This window comes from Boleophthalmus pectinirostris, unplaced genomic scaffold, assembly GCF_026225935.1.
Source record: "Boleophthalmus pectinirostris isolate CB_2022bp ecotype Guang Dong unplaced genomic scaffold, ASM2622593v1 HiC_scaffold_3, whole genome shotgun sequence".
Lineage (NCBI taxonomy): Eukaryota > Metazoa > Chordata > Actinopteri > Gobiiformes > Gobiidae > Boleophthalmus > Boleophthalmus pectinirostris.
This window is the reverse complement of record NW_026571299.1, coordinates 30,448,278-30,475,452: the sequence shown is the minus strand read 5'-3', so window position 1 is coordinate 30,475,452 and position 27,175 is coordinate 30,448,278. Positions and strand designations below refer to the sequence as shown.

Below are 27,175 nucleotides of genomic sequence, written 5' to 3'. Positions count from 1 at the left end.
GATGTTGTCTGAGGCAGAGATCACACTTTTAAGAATGCATCTAGCTCAATCAATTCAAGACATACTGTAGATTTTTGGACTCCAGCAGTCGAAACTACTTCACAGACTCATCGCCAGTCTGTACGTGTCAGCTGGTTTGACGCTTTTTCTCGAGTCACGCACAGACTTTGATCCTGAGTGGAATGTAAAAGTAACACTGTGTATGTCTGTTTGTGACTTGTGCAGTAACAGTGTTCTTGTCTACTCCCTTTATGAAAAGTGGCTGACAGCTGCTGTGGAGCTGAGCTGATGATGACACAGCAAAACGGTGTGCACTGCGTCGCTCAGCTCAGGCAGGACAAGATAAGAGTGAACAGGACAGGGAACAAGAACATGGGGAAATATGTGGCGAATTATCTCATATCTGTTTAATTTATAATAACGGTTAGTCATTTCTGAAACCACCTGCGATCTACCGCTATTCAGGATACAATAAGAATGTCCAGTTATGAGTAGAAATAATTTAGACCAGTTAAATTTTGTTTTTAATTTAGGGGTTGAGAATATGACAATAAAAACGTAACGGTGATCTGGAAGCAAAATTGTATGACAGAGATATGTCATAATGTTATTCAATGCATCACAATAAGAATGCATGTATATTAATAAATACAAAAGAGCTGAGTTTAATGCCATACTGTGGAATATTATAGGCAAAGCAATAAACTCTCCATAGACACAAGCAGATGCGAGAAAGGTTACATGGTCTACCTTTAATGCAGATCTATGCTCAAACCACTTTCCTCAACCCCGTGTTCCTATTGGTTAGCCTCAGCCAGGATTTGAGTGAAAGCTGGATTTAACCAATCAAAGTAAAGTGTGCAAGAAATAGATAGCTGTACTTTATATTTAAGGCACTATAAAGGCATAAAGTTCTTTGCTGGCACAGATTTCTATGTTAGCTCTGACCAAAGCCCTTGACCATCCTGCAGCATGTCCAATTTTTTCATCTTTTTGGAAAATGTCAATTGCAATTACAGAGACGGTATTCTGACAGTGGAGGCGGCCACACTGAACAAGTCAAATTGCTATGCTAATGTAACACGGCGAAGAATCAGGTGGCTAATTCCAACAACAGGCTTCACACATACAAAGTGATGAGTGCGGCAGGAGAGGGGGATGATGTGACGGAGGTACAGAGAGAGAGGGAGAGGGTGGAGGAGAGAGAGAGGGACTGCTGGATACTATGACGTGGAGTACACCTCAGAGTAAGGGTGCTGGGTCACTCTAATGCACTGTTTGGTAAAGGGCTATAGATCTGCACTTTTAGCCTGGCCACACAAACCCATTACTGTTTGAGTTAAGTGAGTCTGGAACATCTACCATTCAAATCTAAAAAAGCCTTCCCTAAATGGTCTCGCATTCGAAATTTCAGTCTGAAGCAGAAATCAAAAAGATAAAATTGCCACTGCATATTTTGCAAAGTGCTGTCGGTTGTTTGTTAAATTAGATGCCTTTAGTGATGCAAAAATTTTAATATACCTGTAAATTTACACAATAGACAGAATATTATAACATTTTAAAATGAATAAAGTTTAGAGTTAAAGTTAAATTTTCAAACCTTCTAAACCATCTCCAAAAATCATCACAAAAAAACCCCCTAAGACAAGATTTGATGCAACAGAATCCCTACATGAAAAAAATATATATACACATTTTTTTCCAACTTAAATTACCCATACTCTTATCAACTTAAACAAAAGAAGAAAAAAGAAATACTCTTATACCCCTACCACATAATTTCTTCTTGATTACCAGTACATGGACGCATCACTGACCATCACCAATAGAACCAATGGCACGTTACATTTCAAGAACAAAATGCAAATGAATTCCACTCACAGGAGATGAACCAAACATGCCTACCTGAGTCTAAATATTCCTTTAAATCCATCTTTATTTAAATAGTCATTATTCAGCCCTATTTTGTCCATTCCCATTTACTTACATGGCAGTCAGGTCCTCACCACCATCGCTGTGATGTGGAAATCCTCCCACGTCAAAAGAAGATCGCGGCAGCTCTGAGCCAGTGCGCTGTGTGCTCGAGTGTGTGTGTGTGGACGCTATACAGACAGTGCACCGCCTGTACCATGTTACAAGAGGTAGGGGTGGGCAGCCAGTCAAGCCATTTCAGTCAAACAATTTTTATCAACGTTATAAATAAATATGAAAATTATCAAACATAAGTGGTGGTTTATTTGTGGGTTTTAGTTTTCTGTTTTGTGCAATGTTTGAGGACATTTTCACATTCAAGATATTCTATTTTGTTTGCAGTTATTAATCACTACGGCAACAGTCTTCATTTTTCATCATTCTGAAACCCATGGCTAGACATATTAATAACAACAGGGCAATAGGGCTACAACTAACCATTATTTCACTTTTCGATTAGTCAAGGCTACTGATTAAAAGACTCACATTTCACTACTTTCGGATCTATGTTATAATGTTGTTTCCTCATCAAAAGAAGACATGGAGTTGTGTTTTGTTTCATTCAAACATGTTTAACACACAAACTTTGCATATTTAAGCTGAGTTTTTCTCTCAAACAGAAAATGTTTGTGGTACACATGCGTTAATACAGGAAGAGCTAGACTGTGTTAAACTCCATACGCATTCACTAAAATCATTTGATCACCGGAATTGCCAATGCTAAAAGGAAAAACTACCTCTTCATGACATCACAAGGTAGAACAGAGCATGTTGAGCTTTGAAGATTTAGGGCCAAATCTTGCCCCCAGTCTTAGAAGTAGCGCAAGCGTTAAGAAGTGGGTGTGTCCAGGTCGGGCTGTACTTCACTGCTTGAGTGGGATGGTACAAGTACATATAGTGATGGCATCTGAACCAATCTGTGACCACTGTAGCATTTAAAAGCACTGCCAGTGTGGGTAATATCTGCAATCTTTGCCTCATCACAGGCATCAAAGAGGAGTGAGGGGAAAAGTTATATAAGTGTACAATAAAACAGCTCCGGAGCCCCACGATGCAAGTACACTCCAGCAGAGGCACCAGGAATATAGAATTTTTTATGGGCCATGATAGAACCGTCTGGGTTTGTGTTCCGAACACTCCACGCACATGTGCACACCTTTCATGCATGTGCACCGCTATAAGCCCGTGCACGCATGCACATAACCTTTTATAGTTTTCTCTGCGTTCGTTTTCTTCCCATTACGCAGCAGACCAGTGTCTATCTAATGCACTCTCATCCCACAGCATACCCGCTGCTTTCCCGCATACGCTCCCGTCTGTCCCAGGAGTCCGCTACCACGGACTCACCTGATGTCCACCTCTACCGCTGACCACTCATAGTCTTGTCTCAGGGGTCCACTGCATTTGGTCCCACACAGGTGGATGTCTCGTGGATTATGGAATACTTTTGTTGTCATATAAGTGTTTCTGCTGTTATCACTTTATGCACAGATATGATAGGTGCGTCTGCTCCGCTGTCACAGCCCCGAGTTGTCAGTGAATCCGTGCACTGATCCCACAGAGTCTGGCCACGAGAATGTGAGGAAATCAACTAGAGCCCGACCGATATATCGGTTGGCCGATATTATCAGCTGATATGGGCAACTTTAGGCATATCGGCTATCGGCCGATATGCTTGCTGATAGGGGCCGATATTTCACGTGGGCATGTTATACCTCGTTATAAAGCTTAGACTCTCTACATTCTGTTCATTTAATCCAATTTACAGACAGATAAATGTCCTAATATGTGGCTCCACATCAGTATTTATCTACGGAGTCATTTGTCTGTGTGTGTCCGTACTATCCCTGAACACATCACAGAGTCGCGTCACTCACGTGTGTTTGTTTACACCTGCAGACACAGATCCAAACACTGAGATTATTTTCTTTTTACGGACAATCGGTTTGAGTCTGGATTAAAAGGACATTTATTAGTGCAGATTTGTGATGTGAGGAGGAGCCTGTATGAGCGGTGAGAGTTGGAAATATGTCGACTCTGAAGCTAGTTTTTGTCATTTGTTATGGCTTAGCTGCTGTAGCTCCCGCACATAAACAGACTGTTTTCTATTGGTCTGTTCTAAAGTGACTATATTGGCCATATATTTGCTACTGGACCTGCACTGATATGGAAATGAGCTGTGAATAGACGTGTGAATTATGACATTTGCGCATATAATTAATTACCGCGGCGGGCACGTATTTACGGCTAAAGGCTAATAGCGCTACTTTCTTTACTAGTTATGGGTCCGTCGCGAACGAAATGACTCTTAGAACCAGCTCTTTAAAGGGAACGACGGGAGCCTGATCCTTATTGGGAGCCGTGTTTTCTCTTTCTCTCACTTTTTTCTCTTCACGCCGCGTGCACATTCGTGGTATGACAGCGGCAGCGGCTAAAAACGAAACTTTGAGAAATTTGCGTGTACGTAGGATTAAAAAAAATTAAAATAAAAAAAACGAGCATATTTGACTGTAGTTTAGCATAAAATAAATAAGTCCCGGTTTAGTCCTTTTTCAGTCCTGGTTTAGACCTGGTTCAGTCCTGATTCAGTCCTGCTTTAGACGTGCTTTAGACCTGCTTGCAACAAAACAATCTGAAGAGCCACTTGGGAGCCAAAAGAACCAGCAGCTTTTAGTGAGCCGAGCCAAAAAGAGCCGGTTCTCTAAAAAGAACTGGAATACCCATCACTAGTGTCTAGAATGTGATGCAAAAATTTCTGTTTAACTGTGCATATAACTGAAAGGTTTTCATTCCGCACTCTTCTCTCTTTTTTAATTTTAATCTTCATGATTATTTATGTTTTGATTTGTTTTTATTATGATTTTAATGTATTTCTTATTCTGTAAAGCACTTTGAATTACTTTGTACGAATTGTGCTATACAAATAAACTTGCCTTGCCAAAAATGCCATTAAGTCAACCTACTGTCTGTAAATATGATGTAAAGAGGCAGAATAACAATAAATGTTGCCTAAATAAACCCAATTTAAAATCCACCAGAGCCAAACCTGTTTTTTAAACAATTCAACATTTACAGTGAATTTTTACATCACTAAATATATCGGTGATTATATCGGCTATCGGCAGCTCCAACTTCCATTATATTGGTTTCATATCGGCCACAGCAAAATCCATATCGGTCGGGCTCTAAAATCAACATCGCAGCATTAGGACCACAGATAGGGTAAGAAAACACACTTTAGGACATCGCTGTAAACGGCCTCATGTGAATGAGCACCTTTTGCACAGATCCAGATCAAAGCAAACTATCGAGCAGAGCTGAGCCGATACAGGGAGCGGGCGAAGGGCTGTGCTCTGCTGCGGGAGGGCATCTGGACGGTTCCCGCACAGCGCATGAACATGTTATGAAAGTTAAGCATTTATCATCCTAATATATTTCCAAATAAAAGAAGCCCTGAGCATGTTACATGTTGTTTTTCAGTGGACTCTTTTAATATTTATTTTTACAATTCTGCCAATTCACTGAACGCGCCACACCACGCCCTCTGTCTGCTCCACTCCACCTGATATTTAGGCATGGCACACCTCCTGTTAAGAACTCCACTCCCCACACTTGCGCTAAGTGCTACGATTGGGGGCAAGATCAGGCCCATAGACAAACTAGTAATGCAGGATTACCCCAACATGTGTGAATGAAACAAAACACAACTCCAGGTATGTTTTTGAGGAGGTATCAACATTCTAACATGGCTTAAATCTCACTAGAGAAATTTTTTTTGCATAATATAGGCCCTTCAAGATATAATAATGTGTTTTCAATTGTCAATCACTATGTCTTCATTTTTCATCATTCAGAAACCCATGGACAGACATAATAATAACAAACTATGACAATCTGATCTGTTCTTTTGTAAGAGGCAGGTAGAGTGAAATGGACATGCATAAAGAATAGCTGCAGGCGTAAAAAAGCTAAAGAAAGAGGGGCAGCTAACAGAAGGACTACTGAATAGAGGAAATGATGCAGTAATGGGGATGATGTTTTTAATATTACAGAACTAGCCTTCATAATGCTTTCAATTATGTAGCATCTGCTGTACCAGTTGGATTGGGTGAGAATACAACCTTACTTTTATGCATCACACTTGTTTAACATCATAAAATGTCTATAAAAGTTGTATGAAGTTCAAAAATCTAAGTGATTAGTTTGCTTGGTCCCTCGTATTTTCTGTTTGAATGGTCTATATGTAACGCGTTTCTCAAATGAATCTCTTCGTAATTTAGAGTTACAAAGTTTAGTGCTTTGCTTGTTGATTCAATGGTCTGTGTTAATTTCCCTTTATTATTAACATGTAAGCCGCGATGTTTGTTTTTACACAAACAGACCATACGTTTCTCTGATTGGTTATTCCATCTGTCAGTCACGACTATTCGAAATCATGATAACAGGCAGATTCAGACATATCTTTGTAAAATACTATAAAATGTGTAAAACCTTGGCCAGCCCAGAAAAGTCCCTGGTAGCTACGGGGTGTCCGCTTGCTCACCCCACAGTTCCAGAGATAAATGTACCATTAATTTTTGTACAGACCTCAAATAGTCTGTATAATAGCAGTCTGAAAGCTTGTCGGAAACATAAGTAGCTAAGAGATAACATATGGCTATTGGATACAGTACAATAGTCTGAATATCAATAGAAGGCAAAGTTATACACATAACCAAAAGTTGATTAGCCTGATTATGGTTTGCCCTGCCTTTACTACACAAGCCAAAAAAGCACATTAGAAAACAAGTGCAGCAACAGCAGTAAAAGGCCTGTCAAAATAATTACTATACCGACTTATCCTTCAATATATGAAAAATAGAGCAATATACAGTATATTTTGCGGTCCATATGTGTCGTGTGTACATTTTTTGTGCACTACTGGGAAATTTGTGCTTAGTTGTAACTATATGACCAAATTTCAGCCATGAAAGGTTGAATAACTTCTATGACTTACTACAGATGCAAACTATTACTAAAGTAGGGATGGGCATTCAATTTAATTTTCTTAATCGATCGTTGGAAAAATTAATGATCAATTTTCGATTAATCATTCATGCTTTTATATTAAAATTATCATCATTATTCTTACTATTACTAATCTGCATAAATAAACTCAACTTTACAACATATACACCATAACCACTATAGAGCCACATCAGCTCCTTTGAGATTATAATGTGTTTAATGCAGCTTTACCACATTTTGTCTTACAGAAACAAAATTTAAAACCATATGGCTCATTTGCATAAACTAAAAGCGCTGCTCTTAGCTGTTTATTTAACAGTCATTTCACTCACTTTATTTATGTTGGTCACTTTATTTATTTTGGCTATTGTTGTAATGAAAAGACTGGAAAGTGTGTTTTGGACGCATTCACTTTATGTTGCAGTAACCAGGATACTGTGTTTACATGCGCCATGATGGCCTTGATGGGACACTGATGTGCATGTAAACATACTCATTAAGTGTTATAGTGATCTCCAAGGAGGTGTGCCAGAGCCGAAAAGTGGGACTGTGAGGTCGCAACTCCAGTGTTTGCGCTGTCAGACGCAGCCTCGTCTCCTACGCACAGCAGTCTACATTCAGTTTGTCGATTAAAATTAACGTGATCGACGAAATTCTTAATGATGAATTATCGATTTGTTGACAAATCATGCCCATCCCTATACTAAAGTGTTTAATTCTGCAATTTATCTATCGCAGCTTTTTTTTTTTTTACAATATTGTACATTTAGAATAGTTTTTGTGGTTTAAATCTGCTCTTGGGTTAGGGTGTCAGTGGTATAAATTAGTTTCAGTATTATTTTTCGTCTATATTTACTTCAGCAACATATCGCACTTCAAAAATGTTATGATGACAGGCCTAGTAATAGTACAGTAGTGTCCACAGCAGAGTACAGACAGATAGAGACAGGGGAGGGTTGGGGTATGATGGTGGGACAGGGGACTGTGGAGGTGTGCATTTGACCCGGTGACACTCGAAGACATGATCGTGATTCTCGTGAGTAGCACCGGAGCACCTGTTCAGCTCCAGCACAGATAAGAGCTCTGTACACTCCTCATCCTGACACAGTCTGTTTAGTCACTGCTTTGATTAGCGGCGCACTGCCATAGAAACCAGACTTAAACAACTAAATCTGCCAATACACACAACTTTATGCCACTGGCTCAACAACACTCATGCTTTCATGTTTATGGACAGAGGTGATGGAGAGAAAAGAAGGGGGCTTGTAGTATTCCATATCCCAAGTCCAAAAAAATGTCTTTAAAGGTTCTATATTATACAAAATTGACTCTAGTGAATGCTATTACCTTATCAAAAACATGCTTGCAGTTGTGTTTTGTTTTGTTTTGTTATGGGTTTAAAAACACAGTGGAAAAAAGCAACTCCAGGCTTGTTTTTGATGAGGAAACAACATCATAACATAGATCAGCAAATGGTGTCATATGGGTCCTTTATGTAATGAAATAAAGGCACAGTGGATTTGATTCTCGGGTGATCCTGGCTTTTTCTGTGTGGAGTTTGCCTGTTTCTCCGTGGATGAGTTTCCTTTTAGCTCTGTAGTTACCGCCATCAACCCAATGCATGCACAAAGGTAAGGTAGGTAAAATCCTCCAAATAAGGTAGTTCTGACCAAGCCTAGCAACAAGATCACAGAGATGGATCCCAGAGCGCTGCACTGTGAGGCCCACTGACAAGTTGTGACAGTGAACAGATCAAACGCAAAAGACACATTAGCACAGGGACAACAGAGTGCTTAAAGCTTAAAGCAGATCCATTTTACAATACGATGAACACGGAAGACTCGGTTAGACACCCTGTCACATAATATTTACTGAGCAATTTATGTATGCGTGATCTGTGATTCATGATGTTAAATAATGGTGTGGTGGCTCAGTGGTACTAACCATTTAAATGAATTAATCTGATTGAATTAAACAAAGGTTGTCAGATGTTTTGATATAATGAGCCATAATGCATGCTCACTAAACTGTGGCCCCATGACTTCAATTATTTATGTTATCAATATGCAGCCCTCTATGAAGAAATGTGTTCTATTGCCTGACCAGCCAGTCCCTTCTATATTCTGTTTGAATGCACAAGGGTATACCACCGAGCGTGAAAAAACACTGTCCTAACTTTAGACGGTATAACCACAGCCGCTAATTTATATCACACATCCCTCACATGAAAAATTATCATATAGTTCAGAAGAAAATATATAACTTGTTCTACCTTAAAAGAGTTTGGTGCTTCAGTTATTGCTTTTGCAGAAATCCTCTGTCCAGTCCAGTCTTTTGTGTTGCTTTTCCCCCTTTTTATTTGTAAGCTGATTGGTTAATGCACCTGTCAATCAATGAAAATGTGGATACAGGATAGTGTTCCAGGCTCATCTTTGTAAAGTTTTGTCAAAGTGTGTGGTTCTGGCCTGTCAGGTAAAGGGTCCTATGCTCTTTTCACTACAAAAGCTGGACAGAGTAGACCACATGACTAAAGCATTCATCCTAGGGAAAAGTGTGAGCCTATTAGAACCAGAGAAGCAACAGCTGCAGCAGGTAAGTGCAGCCAGTGAAGAGCAAAGTTTAAGGTTATTTTCCCCCTTACTTCTACAATATACTGCAAACATATTTATGGGAATGTTCTATACAGTCTGTGTGTGAAAGTCCAACTATTTTAGCCATTTATCTTGGTCATGGTAAGCGAGACAAACTACAGGAGACACAGGGAGAGAGGGAGCGGCTATGGGGATCAGAAACAACCTTTGAATATCAATGCAGCATGTCTGGGAGACGCTCTGCAGTGCACCAAAGCAGAGGAGGAGCAGAGAGGGACAGAGGACGGGCTCAAGGTAAGGACCAGCTACGCCTCATAAGCCCCTCACCTGTGGGACAAAGTCAGCACTATGTTTTACTGTCTTCAGTGAGGAGATTACTGCTGTTAAAAACCATTACAAAGAAAAGTGAGTGTTACCTACTAGAACAGAGAACTATGGTGCCCACCTATAGTCTATTCTACTGCCCCATAGACTAAAAGCAAGCACAGTGAATAGCTATGCCTAAACAGGGATTACAAAGTAGTTCAGTTAATCAACAGCTGGAAAGGATTAATAAGGCATTTCTATTCAATTCACTCCCAAATGTGAACCGAAATATAAAATGTTTTATATCTCTGTTTAAAGCTTCAGTAAGGCAAGAAATAGATTAAAATAAAAGCTTATAGAAAAACATGCATCTTTACTGAACTCTTTACTTTACTATGCATCTATCGTAATGGAGAATAGCATGCAAACTTCACAAACTTACATGCTGTACCTGTACTAGGGCTGTGGTCCCTCACGATACGATATGATACATGTTACCTGAAACTACAATATTATCATGATTTCACAATATACTATAACTGCTATATTGCACATGATACTCTACTTAATCATTGCCTTTATATAGTGCCTTTCAACACATCCAAAGCGCTTTACAGTTCATTGTTCATTCACCCCACACTCAGTGGTGGTAAGCTACTATTGTGGCCACAACTGCCCTGAGCCTGACTGACAGAAGTGAGGCTGCCAATCTGCTCCATCGGCCCCTCCGACCACCACCAACACCCCACTTTCTTAAAAGGCAATGTAGGTGAAGTGTCCTGGCTAAGGACACAATGACAGTTTTTGCCACTGGTGCCCCACTGTGGTACCTGAAATTCCCAGCGGTCTCCCATCCAAGTCCTAACCAGGCCCGGCCTTGTTTATAGCTTCTGAGATCTGAAAAGATAAGGCTTCGACAAGAGGGTATGGCCACTCTGTCATATATTGCTTTTTTTTAACAATCAGATACATTTTAGGGAGAATATTTCTTCGTTAAACCACTACTTAATATAAAATACTTTTTTTTTTTTTTCAAAACTGTGGTTATGTGAATAAATGTATTGTATAAACAAGTCTCTTCCACTAAATAAGCAACAAAATTGTAGTGTGGTTAAGTTGCTAAAAGATACAAAACACTTATACATAAATACTTGATAAATGAATACAGCAGCCCATGATAATAATAGTGTATCACTAAATTTAGCATCACAATATCAATATTTTTTATATTTTGCGCACCCCTAACAAATTAACTGTACAAACACACTAGGCAAGAGGAATGGTACTATAGACAACATAAATGTAAATTTCACTGTTGCTTGGTGATTGTGAATATGCAGAAAATTGTGATGTTTCAAGCACTTATTACAATAATCATAACACCAACATTTTACAGTGTGACACCAAGAAAAATCTAATCATCCATTTTGTTCTTGTATTGCTAAAAAGTTACAACTGTCCAAAACAATTCATTAGAAAATATAAATATACAACACACAAATCTATTTAAGAGCGTGGACTGAGAGTTGAGACAAAATGTGGCTTGGTGCATTAAATTAAATGGAAATAAATGTGAAAATGAAATGAAGCAGGGAATTGAGTCATGATGGGTGGAATATGAAATCAGGCTCTCAATATCAAGCCGTGTCTTTTTGTTTTTCTGTTTCTGCTAAAGTGTTTTGCAACTAGACTTTTATTTAATTTAGATCAGTTATTGGTGGCACAGCTAATTGTAATAAAGTACAGATTTAAGTGCAGTTTAATCAATCTTTAGTTAGTTTACCCATGTTAGAATCTTGTTCCTTCATCAAAAACATACCTAGATTTGTTTTTGTTTTGTTTTTGGTTTTTTTCACGTTTGAGTAATCCTTTATTATTAGTCTGTCTACATCTCCGTCTCCATTTCCATCACAATGCTCTGTACTACCTTGTGATGTCATGAAGTTAACAGCTCCTTTTACCTTTTGTTCAATAGACATTGGCAATTCCAGAGCCAAAATGATCCAAATGAGTCTAGTAAAGGTGTATAGAAAAAAAATGTAGTGGAACAAATCCTGTTTTACCACATGACATCACAAGGTGCAACTCAGCCTAAATATGCAGGGTTTGTGTGTTAAACATGTGTGAATGAAACAAAACACAACTCCAAGTATGTTTTCAATGAGGAAAATACATGATAACCTAGAAAATAGTGTAATATGAGCCCTTGAAAGCACCCACCCAGAAAAGTTGCACAAACAGTGTCTAGATGATTACCACTGAAACTGCCTCTATAGTGAATCACTCCTCGACAAATGAGGGAATACACTGCCTCAATCTTCAGTCAATCTTTAGTACATTTTTGGCATTGGCGCAAATGTACTTGACATTTTAAAAATGGAGTGAATAAATGGAGCGAGATCACTACATTTCCTACCACATAATAATAATAAAACCCTTGCACTTAGGTCTGGGTGATACGACAAAAAGTAATCACAATTATTTTTCCCTGTATTGATCTATTCCAATTTTCAAATCAATTTTATTTTGATTCTAATTAAAAGAAATTAATTTAGATTTCAGTATCGGTATTTCCTCAACCTTGACAATAGAGACTTCTAAACAATGACATTTAGTATCAAAACTAGTCAAAATTCTGGCTTTTTTGGCTATGGACCCTCTTCATTTAAAAACCTAGGATAATCATTGAGAATTAGAAATGACTATATCTCGTTTTTGATTAAAATGTGGTTAAATGCACAGCCCTATTTGCAAGTGTCTAAAACCAAAGGTGAGCAGGTATTGTACATAAGACCCAAAAAAGACAGAAATAGTTCTTATAATTCTCATTTTAAGGATTATTATTATATTACCTAAACAAGTGCAGCCTTTGCGATTTACCAATTCTCTCTGCTTCATTTCTCTTGTCTGAAAGATTGGTCAACATATCAGGTAGGTTCAATAATCTCCATAGGACAGAACCTAGGAATATGAATAGTAAACAAAGCTTATATTTCCAGCATTTCCACAGATGCTGAGAAGCGCATTCACTTTGGGCTGTGGAGTCATTAATCCTAATTACCTCTGAAGACTGTTAGTCCCATCAGAGAAATGCTCTTAGTCCAATTTGTCCTTTCTTAATAAATGGCCCTTTCTTTACCATCCATAAAAAAATACCATTTCCTTGTGGAAGGGGGGGGGGGGTGTTAACCCATAAAGAGCCATATCTGCCCCGGGTCAAGCACAAATCTCGTGTGCATTCACCAGCCACCTGCCAATAACCATTAGGCTTATTAATTGGAAAAGCCATGGTGCGTCTCCAGAGTGCACTAGTAGATAGGAGCATGTGCAGAGCAGGGCCAGTACGCATGCCTAGGCTGGTAATTAATAGCACAGCTCCCAAAGGTCTCTAACCTCTGACTGGGGTCACGCAGGCCTGCTCTTCACCAATATACGAGCGCCGCATCGCAATAAAAGGCTAAGTCTAAAAACAACAAAGGAGCACTATTTTAAACACATATTGATTTTTTTCTCTTATCCATGGTGGTAGAAAGTAGTGCCAAATATTCAGTCATTCTTTTTTATTTTTAAATATAAGTCTAGCATCCTAGGTTTTTGTTTAATTTTAGGTTTAAAGTATATTTAAGTGAGATGTGCACTATAATACCATACTATAACCCAGGATAGGTAATGATAAATAAATAATACTAGTATTACCATAAGTTGTAGTGAAGACTTGGGCTAAAAAATACCTCAGAGTTCACATACAGTTCATTGTGATTTGTTGAATCAGCCTGTCACTCATGCAGCATGACAGAAGCTTGGGCTAATAGGAGGAAGAGGAGAGGCAAAAGCACATATCGAATAGATCTTGACAAATTGGCAGATGGTCTGTCCCAGGGTCATATAGTCAAATTCTTAGAATAAAATAACTGGCTAAGACATACAACTACTAGTAAATTGCGATGTTTAAATTCTGGGAAATTACTCTATGCATCCTGTGCCAGATATTTTGTCAATAGTAGGGGTGTTACGATATCCAAGTCTCAAGAAACAATATCGCCACGGTATGAACTTCACAGTATGATATTTACTGCGATAGCGTGAAAAAGCGGACGATATGGTGGGGAGGCTCACGATTAGGGATGTAACAATATTCAAATCTCTCTGAACAATATTTTCATGATACACCTCACGGTAAGATATTTATTGCAATATTTTGTGGAGGCTAACAAACTGTGAATGCTACTTTTTCCTCTTAAAATGCCTTGACATTTGACAAGACTTAATCCAAACAAATAAGACTTAAATGCTTAGAACTGTTATTTTTTCATGTAGTCTGCACTGAAATGGAGCAAAGGATCATGGTCTATGTAGTTCCCTCCGTGCTTTTTTTTATCTAAGGCTGCACCATAACTGTTCATTTAAGCAAAGAGACTTTTAAATCGATATATTGTGATGCCCCACGATATTATTGTAAGAACTCTGATGATACGATATCACGATATTTCAGTTATTGTTACATCCCTAGTCAATAGCAAACATTTCAGTATGACAAAAAATTTTTACTCACCAGATCCTCTATGTCTTATCAGGTAATTCTAAAATAGGTTGTCGTGGATTTTATTATATTTAAATTAATGCAAATATCAGTTATTAGCCAAGAGCAAGACAAATATCTGATCTGAGTTTTGGCTAACAAAAAATCTGACTATTCCTATAAAATAATCTGAAACTGTGATCAAAATTCATGAGGAAAGAACGTGCTCATATTGGTCCACACTGCTAGACAAATCAATAGTGCTGGAAAATACTATTGATGTTCTGTTTATTCCCGCTGCAGACTGAAGTTTACAGTAAGCTCCACTCTCCATCAAAGTATTTAGGAGAAAAGAATTTCTTATGGGAGATATGAGTTAAAAATGCAAGGGAAATGCCTGTCTACATAGCAATAGATAACGTTAATTCTATACTGTGAAGCATTCATCCAGCAATAACATCTCCAAACATAAGCAGACCCTCCACCACAAAAGTTACGTAGTGGAGCTTTAAAATGACCACTGAAAAGCATGAATTTTGGATGCACAAAATCTTGTATAATTATTATTGAACCTTGTCTGTCACATGTGTCCTAGTGTGGAGTGATGGACAGTTTCATCTACTCTCCAAGGACAGTCATAAAGCAGAGGTCTGATGGAGACACATACAGTACTGGGAGTCAAAATATGGTGAAACAACAAGAGACAACCAGCAAATGTAGCGACAAAGCTAAAGATCTGATGGGCTATAGGAAGCATGGATACAGGCCAACTATACAGAACAAATAAATATTTGCTATATTACAGTGCATGGACTGGACAGCTGTGCTACAGTTTGCTTCATATGCGCTCCTATCTAGGGAAATAAAATGCATCAACAGTACATTGCAATAGTAAAGATGAAACACAAGAATTATTACTGTGTAATATTTTTACCGAGAATGAGGAAGGAGAGATTGTTTAATATGTCTTGGGCATTTTAAGATACCTGTAACTGTATAGAAAAGGACTGCAGGAATTGGGGAAAAAAATATAACCAAAATACCATATGAAATGAATTATCATTCATAACACACTTAAAGATTGGAATAGCAATGGGTGCCACCATATTACAACCTTGAAAGCCATGCAGTACATTCAAATAATCTGGATTTCTTTACGAGAATAAAAAGAATGATCATGTTTTCTATGTAAATTCAATTTTGTAAACAATTCACGTGGCATCAGTGAAGAAGTGGGACATTTTAAAATAAGTTTGATGAGGGACAGGAGCCTAAAGAGCTGTGCAGGACAACTTAAAAGAGGGACAGATGGTCATGTACTCTGTGGTGAGTGCTCTGTATTCCTCTGTATTCCTCAGTACCCTGTGTTTGCCCATGCAGTTTTGGGTGCATACAGTGCGTCTCTGGCTGATCCGTTCCCACTGTTCTCGTGCCTGACACATTCCTGTGGTGAAAGATTTCTGCCCTCAAAAAGTTCCTGTTGCTATGCAACTGATCTGCAGGCTCCGGCTCTGCTCCCTGCACAGCTCCTGCAGCCTGCTCTACCCCAGCATCTTTAATCCACTGTAGGACCAGAGATTATGTCCATGCACCACTACTGTTCCCCACCACTACTGTTAGCCACTCTGCTGCGAAGTCAAGCACAAACAACAGGTCTCGTGTACATTAATTATGGCACCACACTAATAAAAGCGATCAACACTTTCTTAATTATAAACACTGAGAGAATGAAACTTTTATTTAATGAGTATTATCATTACCACATAATTACTTTGTGAGTTTTTTTGTGGGTGCCTCTTGCATTAGAAAAATGTACAAAAGAAGATTGATGAATTCATGAATAATTAATTGGCAATGCAATGCAACAAAGTGTTTCTCAACCAGAGGTAGGGGACCTGTTGTTGTACATCAAGCTAATACAACAGTAATAATGAACAATAAAATGAATGGATTTAAGTGAAAGTCAGTGAAAGTTGCATAAAACATGTTTAATTGTTTAAAGTGGTACTAAACATCTGAACTCACCCACAACCACAGTCCAAACAAGCTGCTCAAATGGGCAGTGCTGAGGGACCAAGGGAGAAATAAACAATGCTTTTTTTTAACTTAGGTACATGGCATGTGTAGCCATTTGAGTATATGGTAGTTGTAGATATGCAGTAGTTATAATAATATTATTAATCGCTAGGCCTGTTACGATAATTACTATGTTGATTTACTATTTAATACATGACAGATGGAACAGTCATTTTTAGGGGTCAGTATTTATCAAGTGTACCTTTCCTTTGTTCATGTGATATTAGGTAAGATTTGAGCTGTAGAAAGTTGAATTATGAACAAAAATAATAAACTATTACATTATTAGGTTTGTTTGTTTTCATATCTGACAGTTTCGACTGCTCACTAGAGGTTTTCAGGTCAGGTATGAAAACAAACCCTTGGACTGAATCGGAAGACCAAATGAACCTCATTGAACTATATACTAAAACGATTTTGTTGCATTCCGATATTTATTTATAGCAGCTCAACAACACAACAATATTTAACATGATGGTATGGATAGAATAGCTTTTTGTGACTAATTTTGCTTCATGGTTTGGTCTAAATGTACTTGTTATGCAAACACTGTCCCATATTTAATGACAACATCACAAAAAATAGATCGTCATAGGGGTCGGATCACAATTAGACATCTATGGTATTTTGTACTTAATTGCCTATTTGTGACAACATGAAAACCCTACTGAGTGTGTGTTGCAGGACTATCTCGCACAGCACAGTAAAAACAGCTGGGCCTAGTTACTTAATGCAACAGTCTCTTATCTCTAACACACTGAGCCCTCCACCACGCAGCTCCAGCACAAAACGTCTTACTCATTCCCTGGCACTTACTGCAGAGCCCATCTCCCTCTCTCTCTCTCTCTCTCTCTCTCTCTCTCTCTCTCTCTCTCTCTCTTCCTCTTTCACCCTCTCCTTTCTCTGTCTCCCTCTCTCTCCCTCTCTCACGGTCAAACCAAGGGCATTCCTCCCATGAAACCTCCCAGCACAGCCTGCCAATGGAGGAGAATGCGGAGAGGGGCTGCTAGTGCTGCTGCTAATAATCACTCGCAAAAGACTATATATCGGCGGAAAGCGTGTGAAGAATAATACGCGTGGAGAAATATTCCAAACAAACACTGGGAGGTGCAGATGAGGGTGGCTAATGTTATGCTAAGGTAAACATGTATAAGGAAGCACAGGGAGAGAGAGAGAGTAATGGAGATGAGATGTTAATGGGCCTGCTACAGATGCATTGCAGCAAAGTAATGTATGAGCAGCCCATTAGAGAAGAAGACCCACAATGCAGCGGCAGAAGATGGAAGAGGGATGGAGGGAGATGGGGGAGACAGAGAAAACGAGAGAGAGAGAGAGAAGAGAAGGAGAGAGAGGCAGAGAGAGAAGAGAGAGAGAGAGAGCAAGAGAAAAAGAGAGAGGGAGACAGGAGAGAGAAAGAGATGGAGGAAAGAGAGAGAAATGAAGAAAAGTGAGAGAGATGGGGTTAGAAAAAATAGAGCAAAAATGAAGTAAAAGAGAGAAAGGGAAGAAAGAGAGAAGAAAAGAGACAAATGAGAGAGAGAGAGAGAGAGAGAGAGAGAGAGAGAAGGGGGTAAGTGAAGAGTGAGGGAGAAAAAGAGGAGAGGCAGAAGAGAAGAGAGGGGAGATGAAAAGACAAGGGTAAAGAGAAAAGAAAGAAATGCTCAGGGTTGGGTTGATGATGCAGCAGATTATACAAAGAGGCTGGTGGAGAATCTGTAATGATGAGAGGAGGGGAGCAGGCGATACAATAGAAAAAAATAATACGTATTTTTAAACTTCACAAGAAAGTGCTTGAATGATGTATTATATGGGAGTCTTTATTGGAAACTGTGATTCATTACAAACAGCTTTAAGAAGTTGTGTTCAGAGCAAGTTTTGGTGAGTCATGCTTTGGCCTAATATGGGATGCACTTATAGGTATTGTGCTTAGTGAGTTACAGGTGTTCTTACTGGTCAAAATACCTTGGAAACATGCATTTTTAGTATGCCGTTTTAACAAGTTGGATCTAGAGTGGCCATTAGTGAATGCAGTATTATTACAACTACTACTACTACTACAACTACAGCTACTATGACAACTGCTACTACTATCAAATGAAACAGAAAACGCACACCAAAGTGTTTGTAGAGGTGCAAATGCAAGAAACAGTTAAATAAAAGAAGTGAAAAAATGCATAGCACACTCAGATGGCCGATGTCCAAAAGCTTTTTTTTATTTTGTCATATTATTTTAAATAAAAAATTTTTTAATAAATCAATTAAACAATAATTAACTAGAAGCATTTTGCAGACACACAAGTCAAAACGGCAGTGAAATTTTTGATCCAATATGGCTGACCTGTTCGTCATAGGCCAGCACAATGATTGCATTTTTTGCTTGTCTCGAGTTCTATCATTGTTCCAAATTTCGTGAACCTACGGCAAAATATGCGTCTCAGGATCCCCTTCATTTAAAAATTTGAATTTTCCAGGGGGCGCTGTTGAGTGGGGTCACTTTGGCCATTGTTGCGATGCCCATTTTATCAAATTTTTTGTCGGACCAGTCGATTTAATACTCGGTTTGAGGACTTTTCATCGATGTTTAGGCCCTCAAAATTTGAGATTGTTTGCAAGGAGAAGGAGAAGGAGAAGGAGAAGAAGCAGACGAAGAAGCACAAGCAGAAGAAGCAGAAAAGACGAAGAAGACAAAGAAGAGGACGAGGACGAATAAGAAGACGAAAACGACAAAGAAGACAAAAACGACAAAGAAGACGAAGACGACGAAGAAGATGAAGAAGAAGAAACCGATGAAGAACAATAGCCCTCGCCCTCGTCATTTGTGCTATGCATTTTTTCACTTTTATTTAACTACTACTACTTACTACTATCGCCACAGCTACTACAATTACTACGACAACTATTATCACCGCAACTACTAATACTACTACTAGTACCACCACTACTATAACTAAGTACTAATATAGCTACTACCCAATTTCCCAAAACTAAGCACTTTTCAAAGAAGCGCAACACTAAAATGAATGGAGCGTTTGATGTAACAGTTGAACCCAGGCTCACGGTCATAGGAGCGCTGTACATGAGATACACACACAGTGCTGACTAAAAACGACCAGGGAAAAAGATAATGCGTTCAGTGATCACAGGGAAGCTTTGTGCAATGCCATTTTCACTTGTCATTAAACACAACAACGACAAAGTGACACTAGGCCAGAGCTGTGTCTATATCTGCTGCTTTTAAACTGGTATATTTAGTGTCCCACAGGGTGATTGCTTTGTAGCTAGAGTCAGTTTGGACAATGTTTGGCTTTTTAACAGCGGGGGTCAGTATTTAAAAATGTTGTGTGCGTGTTTCTGTGTGTTACTATTTTTTTAATAATAATTTGATGATAACAAAACAGAAATGACAAGACGGAATTTCTGAGTCACAGACGAAATAGTGTGCTGGAAAATACAACACAATTTCATTTTGCTCTGGCAGAGAAATTGATCTGCTAGTCAGCTTTGGTTTATGTGGACAGAGGATAAGATGTTAAGACAAATTGTTTTGTACAAAACTGCAAAGCAAACCGCATATGTGTACCAAAACTATAGTGCTGTCAGTCACACCACAAAAACGTCTAACTTGATTTCGCTACTAATGAAAATACTTGCAACTCAGCTTTTTTTTAAAAAAACACACATGATGCTACAGCTGAAGATCATTTTAAAGTTACAAGTTTAATATTTTAAAGGTTCAATTCTGTCCTGTGAATGTGACTTTTTTAGTATGGATTTAGTATTGATTTTTGACAACCATATTTTACAACAAACTGCTGTTGTCACCATCATACTGCCTCATACACTTACATTTACTTACATTTATTTTGTACAGTCCCAAATTACAACAGCAGTAGCCTCACAGGGCTTAGCAAAAGTGTTGTTTTAATCAACAGAAAGTTACAAAATCAAACAGTGAAACAGCCATTGGTCAATAGACCACCAGATGAACTAACATTCACACGAAACAAACACATGGATGACTGTCCCAGAGCATCCCCTGGCCCTCCTTCTCGGCAAGGAAAAACTTTAAAAATCCCAATGGGAAAAAGAGTGTCTGGGAATTCCCCAACAGTGGTAATACAATTTGAGTCCTGACATAAATAAGTATGGTGAAGGTATATGGACTTTTAGTAAGATATTTTAAGATCTGAAGAGAGACAGCTTTTCTATCTTCATTGAAATATTACTGCCAATAAATGTTCCACAATTTGGCATTAAATTTATCTATCTCCTGGGAGGCAAACAAGTCAGGTTACAGGTCAGGTATGTGGAGAGACAAGCCTCCTCAAAAAATGCATCATGCAATATGCCGTAGATACGTTTAATGCCATACTGTGGAACATTCAAGGCAACGTAATAACATATCCATGGAGATAAGCAGATGACAGACCCAAGTTACAATGTGCACGCAAGATTGTTGAAGTATAAAGTACAATTAAAATAAAACATATCTCCAGGTTTGTTTTTGATGAGTAACATAATATAACTCATAGCACATTACAACACTAACTGTCCACAAGTCCCTGATATGAAGCCATCAAGGAGCCTCTACATGAGCTTGTGTTTGAATGGAACTAGGGCTTTGAATCAGAATTCCCTGTGGCAATAATAATATCACGATTTTGCACATACTCTGCTATTCTCACTATTTTTAAAAACCAAATACATTTTAAAAATAGCATTTTTTTTATTAAACTACTACATGCATTGGTTACCACAGTCCTAATTAAATAAGACTATTTACACTAGACAGATGAATTTAGACAAGCAGAATGTAATTACAATGTAGTCTTATATCTGTATACTAGTTCTGACATAGCTCAAGATCATTCTAAAGGAAAGGTTCATTTCTGTCTGGTTGACGTTACTTTTTAGTATTGATAGATAATGAGCCCATATTAGGCCATTTTCTGATCTGTTATAATGTTTCTTCATCACAAACATACCTAAAGTTGCGTTTTGGTTCATTCACACATGTTTAACACACAAATCCTGCTTATTTAGGCTGAGTTCTTCTCTGAAAGAGAAAACACTTTGTTCCACCTTGTGATGTCATGTGATAACACAGGAGGTGTTTCACTGTATTTTTATAATCCATACAGACTAGAATCATATGGATGATTTAACCTTATACTGCACAATTAAATTTTCATATCACTATATTTTCATATTTTAGCCCTATCACTTGGATGAACTGCAAACAATAATCATCTCCAAGGGAATAGCACCAAAATGCCCTGTCACTGTCATCTGTACAGGTAGCTTACTGCTCCCTAAATCAGAGCATTTATTTGCCAGGCTTATTAGCATCACTGAAGCTATCTTTTTGTGTCAGTCAAAATGGCATACTTATCAACAGCACCAGACCCTGCAGTAGGCTCAATAAAAAGCCTGCACTATCCAGCAGTTGAATTATTGAAATCCCATCTGGCGTTGCATTGCGTGACACATCTTTCTTGACCTCATAAAAGTAGAACATAATTTCATACCTCGGCGAGCAGGTCCCTCATGATACATGTTTAAAATGAATGCACATCTGTCTGTCTTTAACAATCAGGCTATATATAACCTACATGTGTAAACTGTGCATGGCACAGCTTACATGTAGAGGAGGTGAAATCTGGTCTAAAGAAAAAAACACTGCTTATGTGACAGAAAAAAAGCCTTTAACATGGACAGACATGCCAAAGGAGGGCTGTTAACAAACTTTGTGCCAAATATGATTATACTGGAAGCCTATGAAGAAGGCTAGAGTTACAGCTATCAATCAGAATTATTACATTAAAACTAGAGAAACTGAAAATGTGTATTTGCCATGACTAAAATACCACCAGCATCTAGTCATCATCTAGTCTATGTTTTAAACAAATGTCCAATTTAGATCTATCACAATCTTTACTGAAGCAGTGGTGTTGGGATTTAACATTACAGAACATTGTATTAAGTTTGGTGCTGAGGGGCCCTGGGTAACAGGGCTGAACTGATGTGGGGATACATATAGAAGCAACACACTGACAAAAACTGGTGCCCAGTTCACAAAATATAGTACTGCTCTTACTGTAACCACTTTGAAATTTGAGTGTAGAGTATGTAATTGGTCTAAATGACCAGGGATATGACTTAAAAGCTCTTTCCATCTAGTTCTACACTTATTTCCTTCTGTAAACATGTTTTATTCATGACATGCCCACATAAAAAAAATGGACAGTATATTTCTGTAGTCCCAGACTCTCCATTATAACTCCTCTCCTCACACATCCAGGCTTCACAGGGCAGCAGTGGCACTGGGTGCAGGTAGATCCTCTGTGGTGCAGGTAGCCCCTCTGTCCTCAGTCCTGCAGTGGAGCGGTGCAGTGGGTGCTCGGGTTCATTGATTGTATCGCTCAGGCTCTTTAATGGCTGCGCTGCACTCGTCTCTGGAGCCTGCATTAGCATGGACAATGCTATTTTCTCTCAGGGCCTATTTCCACTCACCCAACAGGATTTTTCCGTTTGCTTTTTCAAACTTGTGTAAGAAGACGGGCAAGCTGTGTTTTTCCATTATTTCTGCTAGGTCTGACTGAGGACTTCTGATGACATGGATACTGTATGTCTAGTGTGTAAAAAGAACAACTATTAAGACTTGTATTACTTAAATTAACATATAATTAGCCAAACGTAAACAATATAATATTTTCCCAGCTCTCAGACAATGTAAGGCACAACTCGTTTTTACTTAAAGGTTGTATATTGTGCATTATTCAGACTTGTAAATCTACTTTGGGACACATTACCCTTGATATTTCAAGTTATGTATTCATCATATTGGATTATATAATCATATAAAATGCACCACTGGTGCCAACAGAGGGCACGGGGACTCCACCTGCTGGCACATTTAGGTGTGAGCTAAAACAAGCTAAAAGCAGTAGTTGTTAGCAAAAACATTAGCTGTAAGTTGGTTATCTGCTCACGATAGCCACGATAACAAAAGGAATTTAAAAACATAGAGGAGCACGCAGTGTCACTATCACCTAATGACCTAATGAGTATAACCAAGCATTTTGTGTATTGATCTTGTTGACATGTTTTGGCTGCTAGCTGCAAGCCATCTTCATTACTGTCTCCTAAAATGGCTTGCAGGCAACAGACAAAACATGTGAACAAGGTAAATACATTTTACTCAACTGTATTTTTAAAATAACCCAAGAAGTTAAAGTATATAAGAAGACAAAATTAACATCTTTGGTTTGGTTTGGTCTTATATATATTCAGAAAATTTTGATTTTAAAAAATTTATATACCAAATATAGAGAATTGTGATTGATCAATATAATGTTTTTTGTCATATTGCCCAGCCCTACAATAACCACTAGGACTCTATATAGGATTCCTTCAAACAAAGACTGATGGTGGAAAAGTGCAATTGTTTTCCTCCTATCCCAGAATTGCTTTTCAAAGTCTTTTCGTCCTGATGATACAACTGTTTTCTCACAAAAGAACTTCTCCCATCTGTTTAAGTGCCTGTCTTAGATTACTTTTTGAAAGATGCTCGGAGCGCTAATGATTTGGCGCCATTGTGGAGTGCCTGTAAATTAAACAGGTAAGATTTGAGTGGATTAAGTCATAGTGCTGTGACCCTGCTCTCCTCTCAATCACCCACATCTCACCTTCACCTCGCCTTGACTCCCACAGTCTTTATGAGCACCCACAACAGTATAGGAAGATAACCTAGGATAGGAAAAATTAAATGCCAACATATATCCACATTACATCCAACACAGTAAATTGTGTGTAGATTTGTCATGTTCTGTGGAGCTGTTAAGGCCATCATTTCATCTCATCTTCACCACGCCAAGGACTAAGCGGTAAATCAAGTAAACTACAGAAGCTCAAGTTTATCATTTCTACAGATATCAAAACACCACCAGCATTGCATTGTAAGAAAAAAAAAAGTGTCTATTCATGGGTGGTTGGATTGGTCCAAAGTCTTCAAAATGGTGTCCATAACAGGAAAAAGCCATGGCATTTATCAGAGTAATTCATATGTATATTAAAATTGATTTGGGTAATTAAAGAGGAATAAATATCATACACAATTAATTATGAATAACAAAAAATTAAGTAGAGATATATTTTACTATTGTGAGGAAATACATTGCCTGTAAAACATCCTTCAAAGTCCCTTCACCAGATCCAGGCAGTCTCTCTTCCAGAACATGCACAATAGGTACTATCTGTCAGCTAAGGTAGTCCTGATCAAGTCTAGAAATGAAGATCTGGAGATAGGTCACTGCTCCTGACAGGTTGCTACAGCGGCATAGAAGGATGGGTCAAATGCAGAGAACGCATTTCCCTACAGGGATATTAAACTGTACCTTAACCTCCATCTCACTTACACTTTGAATGTTTCTATTGCCTTTAAGAGGTAATTTAAGTTATTTTTTGCTTCTGAGAGTTCATACTTCACTGTGATTGGTTAAGACATCCTGTCACTCACAGAGAGCATGTAAGAGCATCACAGTGGCTGACCAGCAGGAGGAGTGGGTGGGGAAAGTGTGTATTGAGTCTTTAAAAAAAAAATCACTATAAAACAATTTTATGAAAATATTACATTATCACAGAGATTTTTTTCCCACACAGAAATGGCCAGAGTAAACAGGGATTACATGTCTTCTTCAGCATCTTCTTACGCCTTAGTGTGTGTGTTTACTTTATTAGTTGCTTTCATAAGCTTTCCAGTCTTAATTCTATTGTTAAAATAAAGTTGTCTGAATTTGAAAGTGAATCAGAAAGCAAACCACTTTCCAACTCCTTTTATTTATATAGCATCTTCCAAGTGTAATTTATTATTAGCACTATAAAACAATAACAGCTGCCAATACTGGGCCATATTCTCCTTGGGAGAATATGAACTTTGGTGCAATTTCTTGACCCAACCCACACACTCTCTGGTTTGGGCAACAAAACTAGCATTACATTGGCTTACATCACCAACAACTGTCAATACCCCATATAGACTATGAAGGCAATTTTATATATATATATATATATATATATATATATATATATATATATATATATATATATATATATATATATATATATATATATATATATATGTGGAAGAATACAATTATATGACACAAACTATAACAAACTTTCAACCCTAAAGTACCATAAAGTTGTGGGTCTGACACTGAAGTTGATTGGTTGTTGATTGGTTTCTTTGGCCAATCACCTTTGCCCATAAAAGGCGGCTCTACTTCTTGTTCAAAATGAAAGACCATGATGCAATAGAGTCCTGGGGGTGAAAACAGCTAACAGACAATGCTTGTAATACATAAGGTGTTTTCAACAACTAACTTTTGATCTTGGACAAGAAACTTGCTTTTATACTTGATATAAGTTGTATCAAAACAACTGTGTATTGATCAAATCCAAAAACTCAGCCTGACTTTAAATAACTACATTTCAAGCCTAATATCCAAAACTGGTGAACAGTTAAAGAAAAACACTTCCACACTACATATCTTAAAGGTGCACTGTGTAACTTTTCAAGTGAGGGAATTTGCTACCTACTTGTCTCCATTGAGATGTTAATGCTATGCCTGGAATGTTTCCCAGTATGGCATAAAATTAATCTATTATGCTTTTCTTCAGTTAAAGGTCTTTTTGCTAATAAATACACCGAAAAACATCTGTAACTTGGCCTGGTGGCATCAACCACTTATCTATCTCCATGGAGACAAGGTTAATGTCATACAATGAAACATTCTAGGCAAAGCAATAACATCTCCGGGAAGGCAAGCAAATGGCAGGCAACTCCCCTAAAAAAGTTACATAGTGCACCTTTAAATGTATGGGCAACTAATATTTCTTAGAAGGTCTATATTAAAGCTAGTTCAAAGTCAAAGCGAAGCTGACTGTTGCCACAGCAACTACAGCAAAGGGACGCAGAGCCAGAGGATTACAGGGATAAGAAGTTGAATACATGACAAGAGTAGTGTAACTGCAGTTTGAACTAATCCTGAACTAAAGCAGTTTTGCTAACACAGACTGAAAACAGAAAGCTATTGTATTTGAAATGGTTTACTTACAGAGGAAAGTGTAGCCGCAGAGCTAGGTCCGGTCTCCCCACGCGTTCCTTTTTTCCAACTGATGAGCGCCTGTAGTGGCCTTTCCGAGACTAAATATAACCCAGAGTCGCAGCACGCGGGAGGCTGAATTCAACTCTCCAACCTCTCACCAAACCAAAACCTGTCTTCGCCAAACACATCGTCTCTACATGGAGGGCTCCAGGGCACAGAGCAGCTCACAGTCCCAGGACCTAGAGCCAGTGTGGAGGGAGGGGCCAGGATCAAAACACTGGGAGGTAAAAAGCACGAGCAAACACTACAGTCACACAAATGACGACAAACACATATTTATATTAGAAGACACATGGGGTCATCTAGCTACAAAACTTCTTCAGTGTGACAGGCTTAAATATATATATATATATATATATATATATATATATATATATATATATATATATATACACACATACACATACATACACACACACATAATTGTACTTAATATTCAAATTTTACATAATAAAAGTTTAACTGGCCTTTGGGTTTAGAAATGTCATAAATCTTGTGAATCATTCTGGTTTCAAGTTATTTGTCAGCAACGGATT

General features: G+C 38.2%; 1 protein-coding gene across 1 annotated transcript in view; it reads right to left on the bottom strand.

Moving 5' to 3' along the window:
- The window catches only part of atp2b2 (ATPase plasma membrane Ca2+ transporting 2), a 156,202-nt gene extending 129,451 nt beyond the window's left edge, over nt 1-26,751 (bottom strand). Inside the window, exon 1 of the mRNA XM_055160704.1 lies at nt 26,589-26,751. The gene's annotated coding sequence lies outside the window, so the exon portion shown is untranslated. The remainder of the gene's footprint in view (nt 1-26,588) is intronic.
- Nucleotides 26,752-27,175: the final 424 nt, after the last annotated feature.